Source organism: Triticum urartu, chromosome 7 (assembly GCF_003073215.2).
Source record: "Triticum urartu cultivar G1812 chromosome 7, Tu2.1, whole genome shotgun sequence".
NCBI lineage: Eukaryota > Viridiplantae > Streptophyta > Magnoliopsida > Poales > Poaceae > Triticum > Triticum urartu.
The window spans coordinates 387356227-387374157 of NC_053028.1; positions in this window are offsets into that span (position 1 = coordinate 387356227).

Consider the following 17931-nt stretch of genomic DNA (forward strand, 5'->3'; position numbering starts at 1 on the left):
GCAACAAGCACATGCGGAAACTTAACTTGTCTGAGTACAGACAACTACAAATGAAAAAGGCTGGGAAGCCTGACTATCTACAAGACCCGGCCAAGGGCACAAGATCATAGCTGAGGTAATAAGCTAAACGTCGAAGAACACACGGAACTACTAGCGAGACTGAAGTCTCTCTACGAAAACATAAATTAAGCAAACGTGAGTATAAATGTACCCAGGAAGACTTACATCAAAGCTAACTACATATGCATCGGTATCAACAAAGGGGGTGGTGGAGTTTAACTGCAGCAAGCCAGCGTTGACTCAGTGGCTATCCTAAACTACGACTGCAAGTAACTCTTTTGAGGTGGCGCACACGAGTCCACATATTCACCATATCAATACACCACTATGGATCCGCTCCCATCTCCCTACGAGAACGCCATCCATAGCACTCACGCTTATCTTGCGCATTTTAGAGTATCCACTTTCACTTGTCTATGAATTGTATAGGCAACCCAGAGGTCCTTTACCGTGGACGAGGCTATTCGAATAGATCATTTATAACCCTGCAGGGGTGTACTTCTTCACACATGCTCTCGCCACTTACCACCATGTACATGTCGTGTATCTCGGCAACCTTCAAGCGGAAGCCTGGCGAGGGAGTCGGCCACGACTTGACTAACCACTCAAGTCTCTAGTCCGGATTTATCGCCTATTAGGGTTCCATCCACAAGGAGATCCAGTCGGGGTGTCTCTCACGACCCAAATGATGTGTGCAGGGTTCCCGACACACCAAACGGGCGACTCGGTACACCGTGCCACGGTGTGTCTACCGCATCATAGCCCACCCCTAGGGTCAGCGCTACGCATGGCCTCCAACACATATCTTACAAATACCAGAAACTAGTTGCAACTCCTGGACCAAGATCAAGGCGATTAATAAGTCGAGAGAGTCAATTAAGGATCACAATGTGTGGTAGTAGTTATTCATGGATCACAAACATAGAACTCAGTTCCTAAACACGTCCTACTCATGCTAGTGGGTTTCATCTATTTACTGTGGCAATGATTGGTCATGCGGTGGAAAGGTGTTCAACTACCACAGCATGTAACAGATGAATCATTGTTGTCCTAATGCAGTAAAAGAGAGCAGGAGCGAGAGAGTGCGATTGTATCAGAATGAACAAGGGGGTTCTGCTTGCCTGGCACTTCTGAAGATAGTATAGCTCTTCATCAGTGTCATCGATCTCATTGTCGGAACCACGTCTACTGAGGGGGAACAATTACCGGCAACACAGAAAGAACACAATCAATGCAATGCAACAATATGATGCATGATCATGACATGGCAATATGTTGTGGTTTGAGCTAATGCAGCTAGAAAACAATTTAAATGATGTTGGTTTGAATCCAAGATTCAAATTGAAACTCCATATGTGAAATTCAAATGCCATTTAATTGATTTGACCTGCTCAGCAGGTATAAGTTGTTCAAACATGCATGAAAATGGTACAGATGGAAAGATTGGATTTTCTGATCATTTTTCATAGAAAAATTATTTCATTCTAAGCTACGGTTGAATTTTTATGATTTTTAGAAGTTTAGGACATTTTCTGAAATTTCCTGAATTAAATTAAATCCGGAAAATAGCTTATTGTGTCGGCATGACATCAGCGTGACATCAGCAGGTCAACACGCCAGGATGAGGTCAAACCTGACCAGTGGGTCCCACTGGTCAGTCTCATAGTGATGGCTAGGCTCACAGACATGTGGGCTCGGTCAAGGGCCACGTCAGCATGGTCAATGCTGACGCGTGGGTCCACTGATTTTATTAACTAACCTAATTATTTTGGTTAACCAGTAACCTAACAAAGTGGGTCCCACTGTCAGTGCCTAATGTTAAACCAATAGGGTTAGTTAGCCCCAAATCTAATGACGGCCACGTCGGCTAACCGACGATTAGCTGCCGGTGCTAAGCAGGGCACGACGGAGGTCCTCGTCCGGCCGTTTCCAGCGACGAGAGGTTGTGCGGATGGGTTCTGCGGATGGGTTCTGCGGGACCGGAACAACGAGGCGCGTCGGACAGTGGCAACGACGGGTGTTGGGGTGGCCAGAGTTGACGCCGGTGAGCTCGGCTGCGGCGACCGGAGGCCGAGTGTGCACGGGGTCAATGTTGCGGTGCGCAAACGCGTGAAGCAAGGCGCTAGCGAGGCTCTACGCGCGGCAGTGAGCATGTTGGTCGCACGCCCGGGACCAAATGGTCACCGGAGCGTCATCAGCGACGAGCACAGGCGGTGGCGGGTGCGGTCGAGCTTGGTGCAGTCGCTACGGCATGCGAGGAAGAGAACGGAGAGGGGGAGAACGGCCAGTAGCTCACAGTGGTCACGAAGAGCGAGTCGGCGAGGTCGGGGAGGAACCGGAGTGGTCGAGCGGCAAAGGGGATCTCCGGCGATGCTAGGTCAGAGGACGGCTCGGTGAAGGCGGTGCAGGGCGTGCGAGCGCTCGGGGCTCGTCCTGCTCGTTGAAGTGGACGACGGCGGAGCTCTTAGACACGGCGAGGCGATGAGAGGACGACGGTGTCTGTGGCAGCGATGACCATGCTCGGTGGTGCTGTGGGAAGAGAGCAGCGGAGGGGGAGGGGTCCTGGGAGAGAGGGGAGAGGTGCAGGGGGTCGACGGGAAGTGCATGGCGCCCTCGAGTGCCTCCAGCGGCGAGCAGGTAAGCAGAAGGTGGCCTGTAACGCCCTGAGACCGATGTGCCAGGTGTCTTCCAGTTATTCGCTGTTGTTGCCTTGTCATTTCTTGTGTGTCATGCATTGCATATCATGTCATCATGTGCATTTCATTTGCATACATGTTCGTCTCATGCATCCGAGCATTTTCCCCGTTATCCGTTTTGCAATCCGGCGCTCCTATGTCACCCGGTGTCCCTTTCTACCTCTTTTTCATGTGCGGGTGTTAAACATTTCCGGATTGGACCGAGACATGTCATGCGGCCTTGGTTTACTACCGGTAGACCGCCTGTCAAGTTTCGTGCCATTTGGACTTCGTCTGATACTCCAACGGTTAACCGAGGGACTGAGAAAGCCTCGTGTGTGTTGCAGCCCAACACCCCTCCAAAGTGGCCCAAAACCCACCTAAACCCTCTCCATCATCTCGGTCGTTCGATCATGATCGCGTGGCCGCAAACCGCACCTCTTTTGGACTCTCCTAGCTCCCTCTACCTATAAATATGTGAGCCTCCCGGATTTCTTCGCGCAGATGAAACCCTAGCCCCGCTCCTCGCGCTGCCGGACATAACTCCCCACCACCAGTCGGACATGTCCGCCGCCACCGCCACCTCAGTTCGCCCAATAGCGTCGTGCCACCTCAGCTCCGCCGCCGCTCTGGGCCAACCCACACGCGCCACCTCGCCTCCTGCCTTCCCCACTTCGCCGCGCCGCCCGCCAGGCCCGCCGGGCCCAGCCACGGCACTCCCGTCCCGGCCGGTCGCCCGTCGCCGCCAATCGAACCCGCGCCTCGCGCCCGGCGTCTTCTCCGCCTCCAGTCGCCGACGCCGCCGCAGCGCCATTGCCGGAATCCGCCCCGCGCCACCGCCATTTCCCGAGCCTGCCGGCACCGCCCAGATCCACTCCGGCCGGCGATCGCCGTCGTCCTCTTTCGCCGGCGCCGCCCCATTTGCTCCACCGCCTTGCTGCTCCGCCCAGGGCGCCGCCTGGTGCTCCGGCAGCCGCGCGCTCCTCGCCGGCCGCCGCGCCCTGCCGTTGTCCGCCACCCCGCCGGCGAAGACCTCGCTGGAAGCCGTCCCTCGCCGGATCTGGGCGGGTGGATGAGATCCACCCGTCTCTGATCCAAACACGTCGCCCACAACCGCACCGCGCCGTCCCGCTTCATCCTGTCCCGCGTTGACTTTTTCCCCGAGAGGTCTAAATTTTTGACAAAGTCCCCAGATCTGCTTCTTTTTCAGTCATATTCATCGCATCATAACTCCGCATCCGTAGCTCCGATTCGTGCGTGTAGCATATCAAAATGTTCGTCTCGACGAGTACATCATTTCATCTCATTGCATCATTTTCATTTGAGCTCATCTTGATGCCCAAAATGCTGTTGGAAGAGAGCTATGTGAGTAATTTGTCAGATCTATTTCAGCAAATGGCATTTTGCCAAATTTGCCATGATTAATGTGTGCATGCTATGATCCTGATATCTAGATGTGTTTTGTTATATGCCATGCCATCTTTACAGAGGTGCTTACCATGTATTTTTGTGATATGCGTGGTGACTAGCACAAGCTTGCAAAGTAGCGTATTCGGTAATGCTGTTTTCAGGGACTTAGAATTTCACTAAGTCCTTGTCCTGATTTTGCCATTATGTCATATGTTCATGTTGTTTCCTAGTGATCCGTGCCTCTTTTGAGGATGATCAGTAAGGATGATTTGTTAAAATTGTGGTGCTCTATCCATCCATGTCTTTGTTTGCATTTATGGAGCACCCTAGCTTGAGTCAATCGAGCTCTACTTTTGCTATATCGTGAATCCTGGCAGATTGTTGACTTGTTAGCGATTTGGCCGAGGATGCTGCTATTGATCTGTGCATGCTATGTTGTTGTTTTTGAAATGTCTAGCTTCTATGCCATGTATTCTTGATGGGTGTATGCTTAGATTGTCATGCCATGCTCTGTAGTGAGTGCATCGAGCTTGTAAACATGCCTACTCGTTAACTGTTTTGCATGCTCCAGTTTTTCACTAAGTCCGAGATCTGTTTATGTTTTTGCCATGTTCACATGCTTGCCATTGTATTTTCTGATCCCTTTTGCCTCAAGTTCACTAAGGGACTTTTGTTAAGTGCTTTCAGTAGCTTAATGCCATGCCTTGCTTTGCTGTGTTAAGTTCCTATAGCATGTAGTTTTCATGCTCTAAAGTGTGCTTCCTGATGATAAATTCCAGACTTGTGTTAATTTCACAAAGTCTGAAACCTGTTATCGTTTGTACTTTTGCCATGCTTGTTTGAACCTGTTAATGGATGAATTAGCCGTAGCTCAGTGTTCATATTTTGTAAAGATTCATGAGAAGTTTCCCTGCCATGTATTTTGTTGCCATGTTTGAGTGCTGTAGCATATTTATCTTGATGCATTTAGTTGGTCACTTGCTGATTATCGCAGACCGGTGCCATATTTGTTTTGCTTGCCATTTCCAAACCGTGCATCCGATTCCGGTGATCTTTATATATATTTCAAACGAAATCACCTCACCTTTCCAGTGGCACTATTGGATTTCCAAGTTGAGGTCAGGTTCAATCATTCCTTTGCAAATCATGCATATGCTTTGCATACCGCATCTCGTATATCATATCATGTTCATGTGTTGGTTGTTTACTATGTTGTGTGCTCCTTTCCGGTGTTGCTTCTTCGGGTTGGTTCTGCTAACGTCTCGTTTGTGAGGACCCGTTCGACTACGTCTGTTTGTCTTCTTCATGGACTTGTTCTTCTTCCTTGCGGGATCTCAGGCAAGATGACCATACCCTCGAAATCACTTCTATCTTTGCTTGCTAGATGCTCGCTCTTTTGCTATGCCTATGCTGCGATACCTACCACTTGCTTATCATGCCTCCCATATTGTTAAGCCAAGTCTCTAACCCACCTTGTCCTAACAAACCATTGTTTGGCTATGTTACCGCTTTGCTCAGCCCCTCTTATAGCGTTGTTAGTTGCAGGTGAAGATTGAAGTTTGTTCCTTGTTGGAACATGGAGATGTTGTTCCTTATTGGAACATGTTTATTGTTGGGATATCACAATATCTCTTATTTAATTAATGCATCTATATACTTGGTAAAGGGTGGAAGGCTCGGCCTTATGCCTGGTGTTTTGTTCCACTCTTGCCGCCCTAGTTTCCGTCATATCGGTGTTATGTTCCCGGATTTTGCGTTCCTTACGCGGTTGGGTTATAATGGGAACCCCTTGACAGTTCGCCTTGAATAAAACTCCTCCAGCAAGGCCCAACATTGGTTTTACCATTTTCCACCTAGCCTTTTCTTTCCCTTGGGTCGGCCAGCCCAAGGGTCATCTTATTTTAACCCCCCCGGGCCAGTGCTTCTCTAAGTGTTGGTCCAACCCAGAGCACCGTGCGGGGCCGTCCCTTGGCAACTTGGGTTACGTTGGCTCCCGTACGCTTAGCTTATTCGGTGTGCCCTGAGAACGAGATATGTGCATCTCCTATCGGGATTTGTCGGCACAGCGGGTGGTCTTGCTGGACTTGTTTTACCATTGTCGAGGATGTCTTGTAACCGGGATTCCGAGTCTGATCGGGTCTTCCCGCTAGAAGGAATATCCTTCGTTGACCGTGAGAGCTTGTGATGGGCTAAGTTGGGACACCCCTACAGGGTTTTGAACTTTCGAAAGCCGTGCCCGCGGTTATGGGCAGATGGGAATTTGTTAATGTCCGGTTGTGGAAAACCTGAAGTCGATCTTAATTAAAATACATCAACCGCGTGTGTAACCGTGATGGTCTCTTCTCGGCGGAGTCCGGGAAGTGAACACGGTGTTGGAGTAATGCTTGACGTAGGTTGTTCTAGGATCACTTCTTGATCATAGTTGTTCGACCGTGCTTTGCCTTCTCTTCTCGCTCTCTTTTGCGTATGTTAGCCACAATTTATGCTAGTCGCTTTCTGTAGCTCTACCTCATACCTTTTATCCTACCTATAAGCTTAAATAGTCTTAATCGCGAGGGTGCGAGATTGCTGAGTCCCCGTGACTCACAGATACTTTCAAAACCAGTTTGCAGGTGCCGATGTTATCGAGCAGGTGACGCAACCAAGCTCAAGGAGGAGCTCGATGAAGATCTTGTCCTTTGTGTTGTTTCGTTTCCAGTTGATTAGTAGTGGAGCCCAGTTGGGGTCGATCGGGGATCTGTGTAGCTTTTGGGGTAGTCTTCTTTTAATTTGGTTCCGTAGTCGGACCTTGATTGTATCTGGTTGATGTAATGCTTTATTCATGTATTTGTGTGAAGTGGCGATTGTAAGCCAACTATGTATCTCTTTTCCCTTATGTATTACATGGGTTGTGTGAACATTACCTCACTTGCGACATTGCTTTCAATGCGGTTATGCCTCTAAGTCATGCTTCGACACGTGGGAGATATAGCCACATCGAGGGCGTTACATGGCCGGCGCGTGCCGGCGCACGGCGGGCACACGCCCTGTCCGACTAGCGGGAGGAGGGAGCCGACTGGCACTGGGCCAGTTGGCTGGGCCGGCACAGGGTCAGGCCAGTAAGTGGCCCAGGTAAGGGTTTTCTCTCTCTCTCTTTCCTATTTCTTTCTATTTCTATTTCTGACATTTGTTTTAATTTGGTTTTTGAACCAAACTAATTTTCCTGCTTTTGATAATTTTTGCAAGAACTAAATGGATTATTCCAAAGCCCCTAAACAATTATCAGAATTATTGGACCTCTTGCCAATATTTCCATAGGATAACAGGAACATTTTCTTGGACTCATTTGAGAAGATTTTAATGTTCATTAATTCTGAATTGATTTGTGAGGGCTTCAACTAACCTCAGTTCAACTTTCAGAATTTAGACATGATGCATGATGCTCTCAAATGCAACTAATATAATTATTTACAGACAAGTACTCTATGGCTATGACAACTAACAAGTGGTGGTGGTGGGTGTCACAAATCCGTCAAGCAAATCTCAAATTCTTACCACTTCTTACCCAGCAGCAGGCAGTGATCGGCAACCGATGTAGTAAAAACTCTCAAATCTTGGATAGAGCGATTACCAGGGAGAGTCAAATGCACGGCGTAGATTTATGTGGAGCTAGGAAGGCTTACAATATGGTAACAAAAAGATTAGCAATAATCAATTCAGAGATGCAAAGTTGAATAAATGCTCAACGACTGTACGGTGCTGGTCCTAGGCTAGACTGTGCTAGAGACGCGAGCCTAGAACACTAACAAAATCATGGCGCTGCACGTAAACAAGGGAAAAGCACACTCTGGAAGTCTTTTTTTTCACTTTGTTTTTTTTGGCGCTCCTCTTTTTTTTGCGCTCCTCTTTTTTTTGCAAAAAATTACTTGATAGAGGCGAAGCTGTCCTGATGTTTCAATGAGATGGTGGCTATCGTTTTCGATGGGGGTCGACCTTGACAATCCGACTACGAACGTGCGAGATGTCGTGCCTTAGCAATCGCTAAACCAACTTCGAAGGGTTATTGACCATGCCAAAGCACGATCAACCTGACTACGAGGGTCTGTTTCCTGCGAGCAAATGAAGAACAAGCAAGAAACTAAGATTGCAATCTGGATATTCCGAATATAATAGGAAAGCTTTATTGATCAAGGTGGGGTTCTGTGACGCCTTTGTCTAGTCGTTGAACACAAACGAAGTACACGAAGTTACAACTATGGCGAACTTTAATCTAAACAAAACCCAAAGTATAAACGACGCCCTAAGGGCTGTATATATGGAGGAAGAGGGGGGAATTTCATGGCCCTTGGAGGAGGGGTCCGAAACTAACCCTATCTCTTGTTTCCCCACACATACGGACTCTAAAATCAGCCTATACTTAAGTATTTCGAAAATACATGGGCCTGGCCCAACAATAAGGTGACGCAGCACTTAGAATAGCCTTTGGACAAAATTTATGAAGTGGCATCTTGTATATTTCGTCCAAGGCTTAATGCACTCCTTATGGTGGCTTCAAAGTCCTGAAATCATCACTTGTAACTCCGTTCTTGATCCCGTTGCGCATGCCATCATCTCCATGCTTGGTCTTGCTCCAGTGCTCATCCCTCTTATCCATGCCAGGCCTTCATTTGAAAGCAAAACAAATGTATCCAATTTAGGCAGCATCATATTCTCATGAACTTTAGAATCATTACAAAGAAACGAATGTACCTGATAATTTAAATGGCATGCGCGAACTCTAGTAATTGGTCCAGTATGTATAGCGGCAGGGGCAGTGGGTGTAGCAATTGTATTGATGTCCTGATCTTGACTATAATAGTGAGTGTCTCCAAACTCTTCCCAGGTCAAACTGACAGGATGAGCACAAAAAAAATTGGACTTTTTTCCGGAAATCAGGGCAGCGGCGACGAAATAGTGCGACAAAAAATCACTATGATGGCACGTGGCTCAAAAGACTCCGAAAAGCCTAAAAATAGGATAGGAAAAAAATTTGCCTGCGATTTTTTTTCGAAACCTACTTAGGCAAGGAAACACGAATCATAAATTAGACGGATCTCAAAAACAAACCTAATATGAAAGGAACTCAGATTGGTGGTGGATATATGGTGGTAGGATATGGCAGCGGTGGTGGTAAATGGATACGAATCGGTGGTGGTATATGGATACGAATTGGTGGTAGTATATGGATACGGATTGGTGATGGTATATGGAGACAGATCGGAGGCGGATAAGCGATGGTGGTAGATGGCAGGGGCGATGATGATGGTGCGGCAGCGGCGTGACAACTTATGACCAGAACTCGAAACTCTAAAAGACTAGACTCTAAGACAAGCAACTAGACACGACGATGCAACCGCAAATTCAACAAAGCAAAATACTGAAAAGACTATGCAAAGGCTCAGACTGGTTCAAATATGATGGACTAACCGTAATTGTTTTTGGCTTTTTTGTGGACTGTAGGTATGAAGAACAGACTCGATCTAAACTACGAAACACTGTAAAATCTCACCGAGCAACCTGGAAATATGATACCACTTGATAGAGGCGAAGGTGTCCCGATGTTTCGATGAGATGGTGGCTATCATTTTCTGTGGGAGTCGACCTTGACGATCCGACTACGAATGTGCGACACATCGTGCCTTAGCAATCGCTAAACCAACTTCCGAAGGGTTATTGACCATGCCGGAGCACGATCGACCTGACCATGAGGGTCTGTTTCCTACGAGCAAATGAATAACAAGCAAGAAACTGAGATTGCAATCTAGATATTGCGAATATAAGATGAAAGATTTATTGATCAAGGTGGAGTTCTGTGACGTCTTGGTCTGGTCGTTGAACACAAATGAAGTACGCGAAGTTGCAACTATGGCGAACTTTTAATCTAAACAAAACCCAAAGTCTAAACAATGCCCTAAGGGCTGTATATATGGAGGAGAGAGGGGCGAATTTCATGGCCCTTGGAGGAGGGGTCCGAAACCAACCCTAACTCTTGTTTCCCCGCACATACGGACTCTAAAAACTACCTATAATCAAGTATTTCGAAATTACATGGGCCTGGCCAAAAAATAAGGTGACGCAGCACCTAGAATAGCCTCTGGACGAAATTTATGAAGTGGCATCTTGTATATTTTGTCCAAGGCTTCATGCACTCATTATGGTGGCTTCAAAGTCCTGGAATCATCACTTGTAACTCCGTTCTTGTTCCCCTTGCGCATGCCATCATCTCCATGCTTGAACTTGCTCCAAGGTTCATCTTTCTTGTCCAAGCTAGGCCATTCATTTGTAAGCAAAACAAATGTATGCAATTTAGGCAGGATCATATTCTCATGAACATTAGAATCATTACCAAGAAATGAACGTACCTGATAATTCAATTGGCGTGCGCGAGCTCTAGTAATTGGTCCAGTATGTATAGCAGCAGAGGCTGTGGGTGCAACAATAGTATTGATGTCATCATCAGACCTGGTGTTGCAAGAACGTATCTTTCGACTAAGCTTTGCAAATTTCTTCTTCTAGAGTGGGAGTTACTACCATCATACTGGTGCAGTTATTCACAAGAATGATTAGATTGAGCTGGGCCATTTCTTCTTGTAGCTCGGTCAACAAAGATGTCATTAATGCATTGACTATGATTGGCTTGTGACTAAGAGCATCCGCGACCTCGTTACCTTTACCCCGGGTGATAGTTTATCCCGAGGTCATAATCCTTGACCAAATCATGCCATCTACCTTGTCAGAGATTTAAATCAGGTTGTGTAAATATGTACTTGAGACTTTTGTGGTCGGTGAATATTTGGCACCACTTGCCAATAAGATAATGCCTCCAAATTTTTACAATGGCTGCTAGCTCCAAGTCATGAGTAGGATAATTCCCTTCGTGTGGTCGTAGCTGTCGGGATGCATAAAGCTCTTCTCACAATCTTCTGACCATATGAACTTTTGGTCTTTCTTGAGTAACTCTGTCATGGGCTTAGCATTCTTGGAGAAGCCTTCAATAAATCGGCGGTAATAACCAGCAAGCCCTAGAAAACTTCTGATTTCTGTCACTAACGAAGCCTTTGTAATACTGCTCGGAGATGTTGTTTGTGCTCTTCTACTCCCTTGGAGTATATGAGAATATCCTCGATAAAGACCACCACAAATTTTTCCAAGAAATCCATGAACACTTTGTTCATCATATGCATGAAGAAGGCAGGAGCATTAGTCAGCCCGAATGATATAAATATGTATTCATATAGACCATAATGAGTGGTGAATGCGGTCTTAGGAATATATTCTTTCCTGATCTTGAGTTGATGATACCCAGTCCTTAAATTAATCTTGGAAAAGATTTGAGCTCCATGCAGTTGATCGAACAAATCATCAATTCTGGGGAGCGGGTACTTGTTCTTGATAATAACATCGTTGTGCTGACGGTAGTCTATACACATTTGAAGACTACCAGCTTTCTTGTTTACAAATATGGCAAGTGACCCCTAGGACGAAGAACTGGGGCAGATGTATCCTTTCTTGAGCATCTCATCGAGTTGTTTCTTTAGCACAACCAGTTTTTTTTGACAGAAAGACTATAAGGGAACCCCTGACAGTATAATTTGTGCTACAAACCCAAATTGCAAGTACCATGCCTTGAACCTGGGTGGGTGGGAAGGCATCAACCCCTTCCCACTACCAGCTCAACCAGTTTGGATGAAGGCATCCGGTAATATTTCTTGTATATGGGTGTCGTTCCAGGCACAAGATCAATCACAAACTCGAGTTCCCAATCTGGTGGCATTCTTGGTAATTCTTCAGGGAATACATCTAGAAACTCACTGACCAGTGGTATTAATTCCACATCTGGGGATATTGCTGCAAAAACCATTTCCTTCCTAGGCATGGTTCTACGAGCCATAAACCTCACTGTCTGCCCTACCAGATTTGTTAATGTAACTCCCCTTGTTGTAGAATTTATGCAGACCTGATGCTTTGTCAGCCAATCCATTCCCAATATGATGTCCAGCCTTGCAGATTCAATGGCTACCAGTGTGGCAGGGAACATGACTCCAAGAACCCTTATTTCCAAGTCACGGCATACGAAATTTGTTTTGAGCATGGATCCCAGGGATTGCACCATCATTCTCTTTTCAAGAATAGAGCAAGAAAACTTGTTTTGGGCAACAAAACTCCACGAAATAAAGGAATGGGAAGCCCCCGAGTCGAATAAAATTATTGTGGGTATGTCATTAACAAGAAACATACCGACGACCACTTTGGGGTTTTCTTGGGCTTCTTTGGAAGATAGATGATGGACCTGGCCTTGGATCCGCTCCTTCTCGTTGTAGGATTCCCCGTGGTTGACTTGAGACTTGAGGGGTGCATTCGGCTTGCTGTATTGGGGACACTGTTTTGCGTAGTGTCCAGTCTGCCCACAAGAGAAACATGCATTGTTTCACTGATAGTCTTCCTGGACAGGATTGGTCACAATGTTCTTGACTTGGTTGTTGGTCTTGTTGGTATTCTCCGGTCGGGATGGTTTAAACTCAAACTGAGGTTGCTGCCAGGTACGAGCCTTCTGAACTGGCTGTCCATCCTTCCTGGGCTCGAACTTGTGTGTATGATCATTATACACTGGCTTATTGTCATGAACTAGCTTGTGTTCCCTTTCTGCTATAAGGGCCTTATTTACCAAAGTTTGAAAGTCGGGGAAGTCAAACATGCTGAGTGTGCATCATAGGTGTTGATTGAGTCCTCCAAGGAATCGATCGATCTTCCTTTCTTCAGTGGCACATCATAGAGGGAATAACGAGCCAAGTGATTGAATTTATGCAAATACTCACTTACTGATAGGTTTCCTTGAGTGAGAGAGAGAAACTCATGCTGCTTCAATTTCATGATACAGGCGGGAATGTGGTACTTGCAGAAATTGTCCTTGAATTTATCCCAAGTGATCTCATCGTCCGCAGGCCACATAGCTTTGGTATTATCCCACCATATAGCGGCAGATCCTTCAAGATAGTGTGTAGCAAATGGAACCTTGTCGGCTTCTTCGGTACGGGCAATTTCAAGCTTCTTCTCAATAGTCCGCAAACAATCATTGGCTTCCAAAGGATCGACAACTTGACTGAAACTAGGAAGCTTAGTCCTCTGAAAGTCTGATAGTTTGGTGTGATTGCCATACAGATTTCCATTCTACCCAACCATAGCCTGCACACTTCTCAGTAATTCAAGTATATCTAGGTTTATCCTTTCTTCGAACATTCTCATCATCTGCTCTTTTGTAGGTGGTTGCGGTGGAGAAGGTGGTGGTGGCTGATATGGTTCGAGGGAATGCCCTGCTTGATGTAGGGTGGAACCTTAGATGCCTGATCTTTCATGAAAGGAGCAGATCCCGTGATCAACACGAAGAACACGTGGGGAAAACACGAGGGGAAACACAAGAGAATCACTCAAATCAACAAGATTCGGTCACTCATATGCTAGATCCTCGATACACAAGGAGATGCACGATCCAAACCCAACAAAGGATGATACAAGAGGTAACTAGTTCATCTCCGTGCGGAGACCTTGAATCCGCGAGGGATCTTCCCATGAGGGGTCTTGAATCCACTTGGGCGATCTTCTCCGAAGAGGTCATGAACTCCAATGGAGAAGGGTATCAAGTGGATGAGCAAAGCTCTATCTCACAAATGAGCTAATCCTTTGCTAACCCTAACTAGGAGGAGGAGGGGGTCTATATATAGTGCTAGACCACGAAGGGGTAAGTGAGAGGGGGGATACATGGGCCCTTGGCCTGATCTCCATGCACAGGCAGGTGCCGGATGTCCGGGCTGGGGGCGGGATGTCCGGCAGCTCACGAAGAGCCGGATGTCCGGGCCTCTAGCCGGATGTTCGGGCTTAACTTGGCCGGCTTCGGTTGCATTCTGTGATGAGGGGCCAGATTTCCGGGTGAAGGGGCCAGATGTCCGGGGCTTTGGGAGGAGCCGGATGTCCGGGGCATGGTGCCGGATGTCCGGGCTGTCAGGGTCACTTCCGGAGCTCTCTGGATAGGAAGGGGCTGGATTTCCGGAGGTCGGGCTAGATGTCTGGGCTTGGGCCGGATGTCCGGCCACTATAGTAGCTGGCTCTTCTTCCTTCTCCTTCCTTCGCTCCTACACACACTTGGCCTTGGTCCTTGGGCTCTCCATGGTCTACTCGGGTGTACCTGAGTCTGCACAAGGTCCGCGCTTGAAGTAGCATCCATGTCTTACATGCGGAAAGGGAAGATTCGGAAGGAGCGGAAAGGGAAGATTCGGAAGGAGCGAGTTCACCTTAGGTCCAAAGGCGTATGCTCGAGTGTACATGGGGATGATCGTAGGATGCTCCGCATCATCTCCCATCCCTTGGGAAAGATCCGACCTTGGATTGAAAACCTCATCACCATGGAAACGGTTGTCGTGGATGGACTTGTAGTTGGATGAAGTGGAAGACATGGCGCAATCCAAGTACTCCAAGGTGTCTCCGGAGTGGTACACATGCAAAAAGAGCAAACACAAATGACACATGGAAATACAATGGTTATCGCACAGGTGTCCATCAAGTAAATATGAGTCTGTTTGGCAAGATTGTTTGTGACAAAGTGCATGAAGCTTAGTAAGATGATATAGAATGATATAGCAAAGCATTCATGGGAGTAAAAGCAATAATTGTGCACACAAATGTATTGTTAATGTGATCAATGTAACCATTGTGCAAAATGATGTCATAATGGGAAGGTGTATCAAAAGCATGAACATGGTAATTGGTGCTCAATGTGACTATGTGATCATGCAATTGATGGTAGACAATATGATGATGATGTATGAATATGCCATCAAGGAAGATCACAACAAATTTGCTTAGGAAGTGCATAAGCTCATATATCATGGATGACATAGAAATACAAGATGCAACAAGGCAATCACAATGTGAGTCAATCCATGCATAAGATGCAAATTTGTTATGGGTGGTGTTGTACCATAGTTCAATGTCGCGGTAGAAGTGGTGGTCGTCCAAGCACTCCTCAACTTGAAGGTCCATAGGGTCCATCTCCAATGTTGGTCCTCCATCCAATAGATGTACCACGTAGACAACAAGAAAGAGGCAACAATGAAAGAATGACCCATCCAATACGCATATTTGAGAATGGCTCAAAGGGAAAGAGTTCACCTTTAGGAGTTTCTTGAGGATTTTGGAGTTGTACATCATGTATGGCTTCACATGACCAAGGTGTTTCATGACGGTACCGTCTTGTGAATCCTTCAAAATGAAAGAATGTGACAAACACTTAGAAAAACAAATGAGGTTAGCGAAAATTCAAAACCAAACATTCGTGTGGTAAAATACCCAACAAGTGTTTTCTTCATTCTTATCATTAGAAATGACAAGGTGTGGTACGGTATGAAAGCATATGATGCAACTACAACCAAAGACATTCAGCTCAAGTAAACAAGCAAGCTTCACAAGTAATATGTCCAAGTCTCCAAGATCAATAAGCATAGCATGTGATGTGGAGCATCCTACGATCATTCCCATGTACACTCGAGCATACCCCATTGGAGCTAAGTTGAAATCGCTTCTTTCCGAATCTTCCCTTTCGGCATGTAAGACATGGATGCTACTTCAAGCGCGGACCTTGTGGATACTCAGGTACACCCAAGGAGACCACGGAGAGCCCAAGGACTAAGGCCAAGCGTGCATGGAAGCAAAGGAAGGAGAAGGAAGAAGAGTCTGCTGCCACAGCAGCCGGACATCCGGCCATCACCCACACATCCGGTGCCTTCCGAAGCCCCAGACATCTGGCCCCTTCACCCAGATATCTGGCCCCACCTATCCAGAGAGCACAGGAGCGGGCAAGTCTAGCCCGGACATCCGGCTCCTCGCAAGCCGCTGGACATCCAGCCCCCAGCCCGGACATCCGGCTCCCCTACGCAGCTGCGGGCCGAGAGCCCATGTAAACTCTCTCCCACTTACCCCTTCGTGGCCCTAGACTATATATACTGCCCCACCTCCTCCTAGTTAGGGTTAGCACTGGTTTAGCTCATTTAGAGATAGAGCTTTGCTCATCCATACGGATCTACTCCTTGAGAGAGACCGCGTCGCCTCTTCGAAGAAGATCCATGTTGGATTCAAGACCTCCTTCACGGAGAAGACCCTCATCAAGACCTACTCACGGAGAAGAACCGGTTACCCCTTGTATCATCCCTTGTTGACTTTGGATCGTGTGATCTCTGTGTGTACTTGGATCTAGTATATGTGTGATCGTTCTTGTTGGTTTGAGTGATTCTCTCGTGTTTCCCCGCGTGTTCTTCGTGTTCTTCGTGGGATCCGCTCCTTTCGTGAAAGATCGGACATCTAGGGTTCCATCCTACATCATCTTGGTATCATGAGCCATGTTGATCATGTATTTGGAGCCCCTACCCCTCTTTTTCTAGCTTGATTTTGTTGTGTTCTTCCTAAATTCGAAAATCCCCACCAAAAAATAGCCCCCAATTTTTTTGTGATTTGTTGGGGTGGTGAAGTTTTGTTGATTTTGATCCATGGATTCATTGTGTCTTGAGTAGATCTATCTTTCCCCCAAGTTTCCCCACTTACCATCCACGAAATATCTCCAATTTTCCCCCAAAAATCATCAATTTCCGCCCCAAATCGAGTTTCGAAGTCCAAATCTCGATCTGGAATCATCGGGCGGGACATCCGGGCCTTTAGCCGGACATCCGGGCCATCAGGCCGGACATCCGGCTCCTGGAGCACAAAATCCGCACGGTTCTAGACATCAACCCCCGGATATCCGGCCCCCGACCCCGGATATCCGACCCCTGGTATTTCAGCCTCCCGTGTTTCACCGTTTTGCTCATAACTTTCACATCCGGAGTCCGATTTTCGCGTTCTTTAGCTCGTTGAGTAGCTATTGACATCCTCTATCCACCTAGATATGTTTCAACACCATTTAACTCCATGAATTTTTTGGCACTTTGGCATCTTTACCTAGGGCTTTCACCACATCATCCGCATAACCATCACTGACTTCCGCAACCTAACCCATTTTGTTCCTTATAGAATTTGAGGTTGTTTGAGTTGTGATTTGAGTCTCCTAAGGTGTTTCGGCTACTTAGGGACGGTCTGCGATACCCAGATAATTAAGATACAATGAACCTATGTTAATGATACCACGTCACCTCGGTTACTGATGATAATCTTGCATTAGTTCATAACAATTCAAATTTGAATTTGAATTAAAGTCAAACGATGAAAGTTTTCAAACATTAAAACTAAAATGTTTGGGTTGTGCCAAACAATGCGTAGGTAATTATGGTGAAGAAACCACACTTCTGTAGATTATTCAAATGCATTAAAATAAATAAAACAACAGCTAAACCTAGTATAAATGCCCTTTTTGAAATTTATAAAAATGCGAACTAAATATTTTAAGTACCAAATTATATTGTGGCAGTGGGCTAATTTGCAACCTCCATTTAGGTACTTGCCTTATAATTTTATAAAACTAAAAGCTATTCAAACTATAATAGAAAAAAAAAGTAAAAATAAAATACAAAACAAAAAAACAAAACAAAAAAAGAAAGAAAGAAAGGAAACCCCCCCTGTTGGGCCGTGGCCCAGCTAGCCATCGCACCAACCAGGCCGGCCCAGTTGCGCCCCCTCACTCCCTTATTAACCCCCACCCGGTCAAACCCTATCCCACGACACCCCACTTCGCCCGCACTCACTCGCTCCTCCCTCTCCTCCGATCTAGATCGGGGGCAACAACGCCCCT